Genomic DNA, 12,650 nt, shown 5'->3' with positions numbered 1-12,650 from the left:
CTTATTTGGCTCTAATAAGAAGTGGTCCTTTTAAGCATCCACATTATATTTTTAAGCGCCTTATTCATTATGCTACTTTTAAGCATCCACATTATACTTTTGCACCTTATTTGGACTAAGCCCTAACCAAAAGCGGCTCGACAAACTTACTCCAAAATCAAAACATTGAGCTACCCCAACATTAATTTAAAGCGATAACTAAACAATGATGAAGCACCTAAGAACTAAATTATTTCTTTAGATTGTGTGTATAAAGTGAAAATGGGAGTATGTTGGCCCACATACATCAAGAAGTCAAATTAAACAGATCTTTTTTTGCCACTACACTATGGGCAAAGCAAAACTTGGATGCAGTGGTCTTTTGTCTTTTATAGGTTGCACATGTGGCAATTTGTTAAGGAATCTTTTACAAGGTAGAGTCTAGAGAACTAATAAATTAGATGCTTTTTTTTTGTGAGCCATAGGCTAGAGGGATGCATGCTACAAGCTTCTATAATGTTCTAAGTCTATTAATAGAACACACAAACACACACACACACACATACACACATAGATGCACATGATAATGATAAGGTCTTCGCTAGGAGGAATTTATATGACTAGAAGTGAGCCTTTAGTGGTGGTAGGCAAGTTTTTATGTGTGAATAAAAATATATTTCATGAAAGCAAGACTTCAATGCATGCCTCCTTTGTAAATCCATGGGAAAAATGGCCACAGGGAATAGGAGCCAGTGGGATCAGAAGGTCATTGAAGCTGTGTGGGCTTACAACATCACTCATAAAATGTCTACAGGTCACACTCCTTTTGAGTTGGTGTACGGTACTGAGGCAATTTTACCCCTAGAGATAGAGATTCCGGCCTTGAGATTGGCACAAGAACAGAGGATGACAGAAGATCAACATGTAGAGGCCAGGTTGGTACAACTTGAGAAGTTAGATGAAACCCGAAACCTTGCACTACATCAAACAGAGATCCAAAAGAATCGACAAAAGGCCCGCTTAGATGCTAAAATTCGCAAGGGATGGGAAAGACACTTTGCTGAGGGGGATGTTGTGCTATGCTTTGATAACAGATTGGACCACCAAATGGACAAGAAGTTCCTGCCACTGTGGACTGGTCCATACAAAGTCTTCAAGGAACGTAGCAATGGGTCTGTACAAGTTCAGGAGCTACATGAGCCATATGGCAAGAAGGTGATCAACAAGCGTTATCTCAAGACCTTCTTTGTGCATGATGGTCCCACGCATGGAAATGCTATGCATTCCCTGCCTGGGGGGGGAATTGTTATGGATAAATTTGACCAAAGTAAAAGGCATAAATATGTATGTGTGCTTGTATGTGTGGCAATAGTATAATAAAGTATGGTGTGCATAAGGCCCAGGGTTGAGGTGGCAGGGCATGGCCATGTGCCACCTTTCCACATAAGAGGACCCATAGGGTGTGTTGTACATAATCCATGGTAGTAATAATCTAAAATGATAAGGTGGCATGGGTCCTCCATGTACCACCCCTCCACCTAGGTGGTCCCATGCCTGCATTTAGTCAAATATGGCCCAAGGACCATGGAAGAAGTAATATAAAATAGGTGGAGATGGATATTATATTGGATTATTCCCTCCATGTAGGATAGGCCCATGTGGGGGGGGGGTGTAGAAAGTCCAAGAATGCAAGTTAAATAATGGAAAAGTAGGATGAGTGGCAAGATTCCTTGTGCCAACCCTCCACTTGTCCTCCTACATGTTTGAACGTATCATAAAATTGGGAAGAGGCCGAGGGAGTTAACGAGTATCAGTGGGATGCATAAGTGGATATCAATGGAATAGTTTTTAGTAGGTAGATTGCATCAGTTGGGTATCAGTGGATAGATATCAATGGATGGACAGATTACATGTCATCAGGAAGATTAGAGCTTTATCACTAGAGTGGGCATTTTATTTCATTGTAAAGCTTTATTGGCTAATTTTCTTACATTTGTACAAATATTTAAGCCTTGTAAAACCTTCTAGGCTATTTCCCACATTTATTGCTATAAAATACTTTGTAAAGCCCTCTCTAGGCAGATCCACAAAAGCAACCAAAGAGGAAGAGAGTAATGAAGGAGGAGAACATGTTAAATGCATTAGGATATCTATGTTGCAAGCAAAGATGTATGCACTTCATTGATCTTGCAGACATCAGGGAATGTAGAGGACATGTGTGGCAAAGAAGAGGAAGCAAAAGAAATGAATACCTTCTCACAAGTCTCTCTTGCTTTCTTCAGAATGGCAATAAAAGGCTAAGTTCAAGACAAAAGGTAAAACCTCTCATAAATGGAAAAAAGATTTGCAATAAGGCATATCGCAATATTACTGGATTATCCCATGGTACATATTGGAATTTAGTCACCAAGGCAAAGGGCAGCAACAAATTTAGCATTCATGGTAATAGAGGAAGGTCCAAATCAAGAATCTCAACTGGTGCATTAAACTTTCTTTTTTACAATGGTTGACTACTTTTGCTCCTTAAGCTTGATAAACGTATGGCTTAGCATTAATTTTATTGTGACTCCGATAACAAGGGAGGGGTGTTGATGACACTTGTCTTCCCAACAAAAGTAAAGACTAGTTCTCACTATTTTGCTTTTGGATGGTGGGAGGTAGGCAGACTTCCCTCTTGAATAAAAGTGATGCTACCAATGACTTATCAAAGCTCTACTACTCACATTTCCTCTTTTAGAAAAAACTGTTCATCCTTTAATGATGCTACTTCATTTTTTTTGGATGTTTATTTCAAAGTTTATCTATTAAAAGTTTCTCTTTCCTACTCCAAATTTGTCTAGTCTTCACTATGGAAAGGGGTATTGTAAATGTCTTCTACACACACACGCTTTCCCCTGCAACTTTGGATGGTTGCACATAGTGTTAGATATCAATAGTCCACTCTCGTGTAACTATGCGGGAACCAGCTAACTCTACTTGTAAGCCCCCCATATGAGAAGAAGGCATTTGAGTAGCTCGGTTATCCGGTAGGTCCTGGTTTGGACACCAAATGGGGGCCATGAGTGGCCTAATGGCTGGATGGAGTTGGCACACTGCCAACTAGGCTACATGCAAGTGCGGGAAGGCATCCCATGACTGACCGTACAAAGGGTAGACATAGCATTTCTCGGGGCAGCCCACTCTCGGGTTGCAAGGCCCGTTTGGAGCCCCAGATGATCCCCAATGGCTCTGGGCCAAATGGAGACCGTAGGATAGTTGCTCTATTTTGCGCACCGGTTCTATCGTGTGGTCAGTGACCTATTTCCGAACCGACCCCCAATCGGCCATTTTGGGCGGACTGGGTCGGTCACCCAATTGGGTCTAACCGACTACGATTGGTGGCTATATAAGAGCAAGCCCATGAAGCCCATTTCATCACTGGCTACAGCAACCCTGATTCCTTAGCATCCAGCCTCCGTCCTCTACTGTTTCCAGCATGCCATCAAAGCTCCTCACACAAGAGCGCACGGCTGGGAGGCAGCGCCATCTATTGTATCAGTTTTACAGTAATCCAATTTTTTATTCTCCATACTATCTGCTTTTGTCTCTTGCATATGAGATCCTGTTATCTGTTGAGCACAGATGTTGTATTGTTTTCTTACATGGTATCAAAGCCTGGACTCTAGCAAGAAGATTTGGTAGTGTGTTTCTGTTTGCGAGTAGATTGTGAGAGATGGCCTAGCCCACAAGACTGCGAATCCCACTGTTCGGCGAAAGCGAAAAGTTGGACGGCACTAACTATCCACTCTGGAAGTTCAAGATGAAGACCATCCTAAGCGCATACGAGCTTTGTGATACTGCTACTAGGGTGGATGTGAAGCCGGTTGCGAGACTGGATCCAGCCAATGCAGGACGATAGATAGTACCAACTGCAGATGAGATTCTTGCATGGACAAGAAGAAATGCAGATGCACTGTGTTCTATTGTCTGCAGTATAAGTGACTCTGTCATGGCATTAATTCAACATGTCACCACAGCGGAGGAGGCATGGATGGTCTTGAAAAATTAGTATGAGACCACGAATCAGAAGCGGATTCAAAATCTGGAGACTCAACTCGCGAACAAGAAATTGTCTCATTCTAAAGCAGCGAAGAAGTTCATCACCAGGGTGAAGAATCTACGTGATCAGATGACTACGATTGGCATCACCATCACCAGCGAGAATCTAGCACGAAGATGCATACGGATTCTCACACCAAAGTACAACGGTCTTGCTACAGCGCTGAATATGCAAAACAGAAATTCACCCCTCAACTTTGAGGACTTTAGTGCGATGCTTCTGGAGGAGGAAATGCGTCAAAAGACGAGGACTGGAGAAGATTCGGCTTTCTACGCTGGATCAAAGAAAGGTAAGGGTAAGGACTCTGGTAACCCATCTTCTTCTGACGATAAAAAGAGAAAGAAGAAGATCAAGTGCTTCTATTGCAACAAGGTAGGGCACAAGCAGAATGAGTGCCGAAAGAAGATTGCATATAAGAATAACGGAGTAAAGAAAGAGTCCAACAACAGCGCGCAGGCAATACTAGTAGAGTTATTCATAGCAATTGAGGAGATTTGCATGGAGGCAGTTCATGTACCTACAAATGAACCTTGGATTATTGACAATGGTGCATCGCGCCACATGACCAGTCAGAAGGATTGGTATACAATGTACTTTGGGGAGGTGCTAACTTCAAATAGTGATGCAGCAGAGACCGCGACAGACCTCTCTACAGCCGGTAGGGAATGACATCCTGGTAGCAGTCGGCAATGATGCAAAATGTCTAGCAAAAGGAAAAGATACGATTGCTCTCAAGTTAGATGGAGTTGTAAAACAGTTGTCCGATGTTCTTTATGTACAAGATATCAAGAGGAACTTGTTGTCCACCGTTTCTATGATCACGGATCGAGACCTCAAAGTTCACTTCGATAAGAATGGCACACAGATTTTGGATCTTCAAGGGAAGGTCGTTGGTAAAGGTACATGGCGCAACAACATCTACGAACTCTCAGCTTTCAGTGCTCGAGCGGATGTGAAGAACACTAACCTGTGGCATGAGAGGTTTGGTCATCTAAACCTTGGTTCTTTAAAGGAGATGCATAAAAGTGGAATGATTGCAGACCTACCAGAAATTACAGATCTGCCCGATGTATGTGAAGCTTGCATAATGGATAAGCAGCATCGGCAGCCCTTTCCTAAAGAGGCCAGCAGGGCAAAGGCTCCTCTAGAGCTCGTTCACATAGACCTCTACGGAAAGATGGAGACGGAAGCTTTGGGTGGTTCCTACTACTTCATGACGCTGATCGACGACTACAGTAGAAGGATATGGATATACTTCCTAAAGACTAAAGATGAGGCTTTTAGTAAGTTCAAAGAATAGCATGTAATGGTCGAGAAAGAATCGGGGAGGAAGGTGAAGAAGTTGAGATCAGACAGAGGTGGAGAGTTCACATCAAGTGAATTCGAAAGTTACTGCAAAAGTCACAGGATCAAGAGGAAGAAACCCCCGCCACATACATCACAGCAAAATGGAGTAGCAGAACGCAAGATGCGCGTCATCTGTGAAATGGGCAGGAGTATGATTAAAGGGAAAGATTTGCCAAAGACTTTCTGGACTGAAGCATGTAACACGGCAGTTACATTCTGAATCATAGCTACACGAAGGTTGTGAACGGGATGACTCCACTGCAGGCCTTTTCTGGTAAGAAACCTTCAACTGCGCATTTCAGAGTTTTTGGATGTGACTGTTTTGTGCATGTCCCTGATGCTAATACGACCATATGGGAATCGAAGAGCCGGAAGTGCATTTTCTTAGGCTACAGTGAAGAGGCGAAGGGTTATAGTCTCTATAACCCTGTTACCAAGAAGGTAATAGTAAGTCGCGATGTGTGGTCTTCTCTGAACAGCCACATCAATTGGAGGAGGATGCTTCCTTGCCAGACAACCAGGACTAGGATATCCATCCAATACAACCACCAACAGCAGACCAAACTCCCCCAACTGTGCTTGGGAAGAATCAAGATAAAGAAGAGGAAGAAGAGCCTGCAGAACCACAACGGCAACAGCCATTCCCGAAGTGGGTAAAGCATTTTTTGGATGGCAGAGAACCTCTAGCCATTGAGGAGGAACCATCCAAACACCCAAGAGATTAGAGGAGCAAAGAAGGGCGCAGGAACACTTGGTCAACTATGCTTTGATGACAGAGGTGATCCATGCTGATGATCCCAAGTATCTTGAAGAGGCATAGGGTGATGATAGGTGGATGGAGGCTATGCAGTCGGAGTATGGCTCCATAATGAGGAACAACACCTGGGACCTTGTGGATCGACCACCAAAATGCAAGGTAATCAGCACCAAGTGGGTGTACAAGACCAAGTACAAGTCCGATCGCACGTTGGATAAGTACAAGGCTCGGCTCATGGCAAAAGGATTTGCACAGGTACATTGTTTTAATTATCTTTGATCCCACAACTCGACTAACCACAATTTGCAGTGTTTTGAGATCCCGGGTTCAGAAGGTAAAGTCTGTAAACTGAAGAAGGCACTTTACGGGCTAAAACAGGCCCCACGAGCATGGTACTAGTGGATTGATGCCTACTTTCTACAAAATGGATTCAGGAGGAGACCATCTGATGCAAATTTGTATATCTTCAGAGAAGGAGGCAGGTGTATAATCGTGGTCCTTTATGTGCATGACCTTGTCATAACAGGAAACCATGAAGAGAAGATCTCGCAGACAAAGCATTTGCTAGGAAGAGAGTTTGAAATGACAGAGACCTTGGACTGATGCATTTCTATTTGGGGATTGAAGTTTGGCAAGAGCCAAAACAGATCTTCATCTCACAGGTGAAGTATGCTGGAGAGATATTGAAGGCATCTGGCATGGCTGAGTGCAAGACAGTTGGCACCCTATGGAGGTTGACGTGAAGCTCTCAAACGAGGATTCATCACCACTAGTGGACGAAGCCAAGTACAGAAGGCTTGTGGGCAGCTTGATTTACTTGTGCAACATGCGGCCGGACATCAGCTTTGCGACTGGTGTACTAAGCAGGTTTCCAATAAGCCCCGAGAGAACCATTGGAGGGCAGGGATGCGGGTGCTGAAATACATCAAAGCCACACTTGATTATGGCATCACCTATACCAAGGGCAACATCTTGACCGGATTCTGTGACTCGGATTGGGCAAAAGACGTGGACAACAGGAGATCAGTGACAGGTTACTGTTTCTCACTTGGATCTGGAGTTGTGTCATGGGTCAGCAAGAAGCAACCCACAGTTGCTCTCTCTTCTACCGAGGCTGAGTACAAATCAGCATGCTTTGCTTCTTGCAAGGCCGTATGGTTGAGGAGGATTTTAGGGGACATGGGTGCAATATGCAGAAACAAGCCTACGCAGTTATCATGTGACAATCAGAGTTGCATGGCGATTGCAAAGAACCCTGTGTTCCACGCTCGCACAAAACACATTGAGATTCAATATCACTTTGTACGCGAGCTCATCATGGATGGAGAGGTCGACTTGGTGTACTGTCCGACTACAGAGAATGCTGCGGACATCTTCACGAAGGCTCTTGGAAGAGACTTGCTGGAGAGGCATCTTCATCGACTTGGCATTGGCCCGAAAAAGTAAGGTCACTTGCAAGTGGACATTGAGGGGGGTGTTAGATATCAATGCTCCACTCTCGTGTAACTACGCGGGAACCAGCTAACTCTACTTGTAAACCCCCCATATGAGGAGAAGGCATTTGAATAGCTCAGTTATTCACCGGTAGGTCCTGGTTTGGACACTAGATGGGGGCCATGAGTGGCCTAATGGCTGGACAGAGTTGGCACACTGCCAACTAGGCTGCATGCAAGTGCGGGAAGGCATCCCATGACTGACCGCACAGAGGGTAGATGGAGCATTTCTTGGGGCAACCCACTCTCGGGTTACGGGGCCCGTTTGGAGCCCCAGATGATCCCGGATGGCTCTGGGCCGAATGGAGACCGTAGGATAGTTGCTCTATTTTGCGCACCGGTTCTATCCTGTGGTCGGTGGCCTATTTTGGGACTGACCCCCAATCGGCCGTTTTAGGTGGACTGGGTCGGTCACCCAATTGGGTCTAACCGACTACAACTGGTGGCTATATAAGAGCAAGCCCGTGAAGCCCATTTCATCACTGGCTACATCAATCCTGATTCCTTAGCATCCGGCCTCCGTCCTCTACTGTTTCCAGCATGCCATTGAAGCTCCTCACACAGGAGCGCACGGTTGGGAGGCAGCGCTATCTATTGTATCAGTTTTACAGTAATCAAATTTTTTATTCTCCATACTATCTACTTTTCTCTCTTACATACGAGATCCTGTTATCTATTGAGGATAGACGTTGTATTGTTTTCTTACACATAGGACCTTTAAATCATGAAGGCCGTTATTTGGGTTTTTGACTCTCTGATCTAACTTGGTTTTTCTCTTTTTCTCCCCTCCTTTTCAGAAACATTCTTGGGATGTCTCGCTCCAGTCAAAGACCCTCAACAACCCACTTCCTGCTCCCTCTCCCACTCCTTAGGCGATACTCTCTTGCTTCCATGTTTTTGAGTTATTTTCTTTTATTAGGACTCACGATCTCAACACTTTGGCAAAAAACTCCCCTTTACTCATCAAAACCCTCTCCTTCAATGATTGGGTTAAACTTCTGAAATTCTCTCGCTCTAAAATTGATGGCGCTCTAGCAAGACTTCAAAGAGTTGCTGATAATCTTTCCGCAATTGACCTCAGTAATACTAATACTCTTAATGAGTATCACTCCATTATCCCCAGCCTCGCCAACGACATACTCATCCTCAATGGTGCCTTCCCCCTCCACATCCCCGCTGGCCTTGCTCCTCCCAACAACACCTTTCATTCCTTCATCAACCTTGACCTCCTCTCGCATGAGGACAAAGCTTCTTTTGAGACCCTCTCCAGTCTAGCCTCCTCAACCCCTTGAAGGAAAGGAACTAAAGAACTTCGCTTCATATGTACTACTACTCCCCTCCAGACACATTGAAATGAAGGCCCCTCCTTTAGGTATGTCGACGACATCCTCTTCATCAACAACCCCCTCATTATACTAATTTCCTTGACCCCTCCAGACCTCTCAATGAGGATGAACCCCTTACCATCTACCCAGTTCACATCATCTCCCTCAAATGTAGCCTAACCTCCTCCTTTATCAACACCAACCAAAATCTCATAGGACTCTCCTACACCTTTTTAAACACTCGCATCTCTCTTTCCCCCCCTTTTTTGGGAGATTTTTCTTCTACATTTGTTTGGAAGAAAAAACTCCTCAATTTTTCCACCATCTCTCTTATCTGCTGCCATAGCAACCGACCTTTTTCTTCATCATACAAAGTCTACCTAACCTTCATTCTCCCTATCCTTTACTCATGTTCTGATGAATTTGATGCCTTTTTTCATATCTCATTACTTATTGACATTTGCAAAGACAACGGCTTCCTCCCCCATAGAATCAGTAAAATTATTCACAACTACATTGCCTCAAACTCCTTTCCACATCTTAAACTAAATTTACACACACTTCTTCCCTTTTCGGGTAGACAATAGGTCATCACACTCGGTGATGACTTGCTGTCTCACCTTGTGTGATGTACTCTACTTGGGAAAGGTGGGTATACACACACACACACACACTTCCTATTCATTCCCCCCTTTACATTTACTTTACATTTTTCCATTCCCCCCCCCCCCTCTTTTAATCTTTAATGTTCCCCTTAACCTTTTTTCCTTAACTTCTTTAATTCACTATCCTTATCTCACCTCTCTTCCATCCTTCCTTTATATGACTAGTTTCCTTTTTATTTCCTTTAATTTTTTCCTTTTTTACTCCCCTCATTTCCCTTTTCCTTTAAAATTTTTTCTTCTTTTTTTCTCTAAAATTTCTAATTTTTATTCTCCCTAAATTCCTTTTTATTAATCAAAACCCTCCCTTCTTACTTAATTTCCCCTGATTTTACCTACTTTTCCCCTAATTTTTTCCTTTTTTACCTCTACTTTTTCTAATTTTCCCCAATTTTTTCCTAATTTCCCATAACCTTCCCTAGCTTCCCCTATTATCCCTATTTTCCCTAATTTCCCCTAATTTTCCCCTATTCTCCCCTATCTTCCCCTAATTTTCCCTACCTTCCCCTAATCTCCCCTATTTTTCCTAATTTTCCCTCCCTTTTTCCTATTACCCGCCCATTTTTCCCCTATTTTTCCCTATATTTCCCTTATATCTCCTAATTTTTCCTTCATTCCTTTATTTTCTTCTATTTTGCCTTTTGTTCTATTTCTCTCCCTTCCAACCCCCCCACTACTATCCTAAATTTTCCTTTTATTTCTTACTATTTTAATTAACTTAATTTTCCTTAGCCTTTTCCAAAATTAATTCTCCTATTTTTCCCTAATTCCCCCCTTTTTTCTTAAGTTCCCCTATTCTCCCCTAATTTTTCTATTCTCCCCTAATTTGCCCTATTTCTACTATTTTCCCTATTTTTCCTAATTTCTCCCTTTTTTACCCTTAATTTTCCCTATCTTCCCTGATCTTCCCCTAATTTCCCCCTATCTCCCCTATTTTTCCCTACCTTTCCCTAATCTTCCTCTATTTCCCCTATTCTTCCCTAATTATTAAAGACAAACCCCAAAATCCCCATGCGCGCCACCTTGTCTGCACCTCGCTTCGCGGTCCTCCCCGACTCCCCCAACCCCGACTAGCCTATACCTGCCTATAAATTAACCCCCTCCCCAACGCCCCCTACGCCTTGCCTCATTCCCGAAGATTCCCAAGCATGTGTGCCCTTACTGCCTCAAAGCTTCTATGCCTTATTGTGCCCTACTCACTCGCCCACTCCCCAAAGCAAGCCTCTATGCATGTCTCTCCCCACCTCTACTGTTGCAGCCTCTACTGCATCACTGTCAGCACCTCCCCAAAGTACATTGCTCCTCTGTAGCCTTTTCGTGTACTTTCGTGTCTCTTGCTCGATCTCTGTGCACCCGCAACTCTTGATTCCCCCGTCAGCGACCTCTTGCCCTGCCATATACTCTCAAGTCCCGTATTTTTCCTTTCATCTCTCCCTTGATTATTAACCAACCCCCCCCCCCCCCCTTCTTCTCCTTCTCCCTATTTATCCCTTGCCCCTCTCCTTTTACATTACTCTGGCTCTCTTTATATATGCTTTTCCCTTCTCATTGTATATTAAATTCCACATTATCTTCCCCACTTAGCTACATTGTTTATTTTTAATTTCCCTTTTCTTTTTACGTTATTTCCCCTCATAGTTAGGTTTTTAAAACTCCTTACTTTACTCTTCTTTTACTTTCGATTAATCTATGGTTAAATATTTTTTTTCCCATTATTCTCTTTTAAAATATTTTTTTCTTAGTCCTTTATATGACTCTGCCTTGCTTAGATTTATCCTTTTTAGATTACAACTTTAGATTATTACCTCCTTTACTTCTAAAACATTTTGTTTTTAAATTAAACCCTTTTTCTCCACTAAAATTCATTATTTTTTCTCCTTATCCTTTAGACTGTTCATGCTAACCTTTTTCCCTAGTATTTTCATTAAATGTGCATTAAACTTTCTTTTTTACAATGGTTCACTACTTTTGCTCCTTAAGCTTGATAAACGTAACAAGGGAGGTATTAATGACACCTGTCTTCCCAACAAAAGTTAAAACTAGTTCTCACTATTTTGCTTGTTGGATGGTGGCAAGTAGGCAAACTCCCCTCTTGAATAAAAGTGATATTGCCAACGATTTATTAAAACTCTATTACTCACATTTTCTCTTTTAGAAAAAACTGTTCACCCTTTAATGATGCCACTTCATTTTTTATGGATGTTTATTTCAAAGTTTATCTATTAAACATTTCTCTCTCCTACTTCAAATTTGTCTACTCTTCACTATTGAAAGGGGTGTTGTAAATGTTTTCTACACACACGTAAAAGGTGAGAGGACAATAACGAGCTTATTCTTGTTATTGCCCTCTCAAAAAAGTCAACCACAAGGCAATTTTCTATTAAATGCTTTTTGGGTGGTCAAAGTCACCCATTTGTTACATATTCCTTTCACAAAAGACACGAAATGTTCTAGGTCTGTGGAGAAACGCCTATATGTATAAGATTGGTGATACAAATCCTACCTATATGGGCAATCTTAAAGAGGAAAAATCATAATGATAGCGAAAGTGAGAGGGAGAGAGAGAGAAGTGCACACGATATAGCTACCTGTACACTAAGTTGTATTGAACATGAACATGAAGATATACATGTGAACCCCTTAGAGTTAGGATTAGAGTTTGAAAGAGAAGTCAAGACACATTGAAAAAGAAGTCAAAACAAATTGCCTTATGCTTTATTGCCCTGCTTTAGGTTGTTAGAGAAGTCAACTCTTATTCAACTTGTTATTACCCTGATTGCAATAGCGAGTCAAGAGTTTGCATGGGACTCATTATTGCCCTCTCAAAAAAGTCAACCATAAGGCAATTCTCTATTAAATGCTTTTTGGGTGGTCAAAGTCACCAATTTGTTACATATTCCTTTCACAAAAGACACGAAACGTTCTAGGTCTTGTGCAAAAATGCCTATACGTACAAGATTGGTGATACAAATCCTACCTTTATAGGCA

Source organism: Dipteris shenzhenensis, chromosome 29, assembly GCF_047967505.1.
Source record: "Dipteris shenzhenensis isolate YYH24624 ecotype China chromosome 29, Dip_SZ_1.0, whole genome shotgun sequence".
In the NCBI taxonomy this organism is placed as follows: domain Eukaryota; kingdom Viridiplantae; phylum Streptophyta; class Polypodiopsida; order Gleicheniales; family Dipteridaceae; genus Dipteris; species Dipteris shenzhenensis.
The sequence above is the reverse complement of the archived record's forward strand: the minus strand, read 5'-3'. Positions refer to the sequence as shown.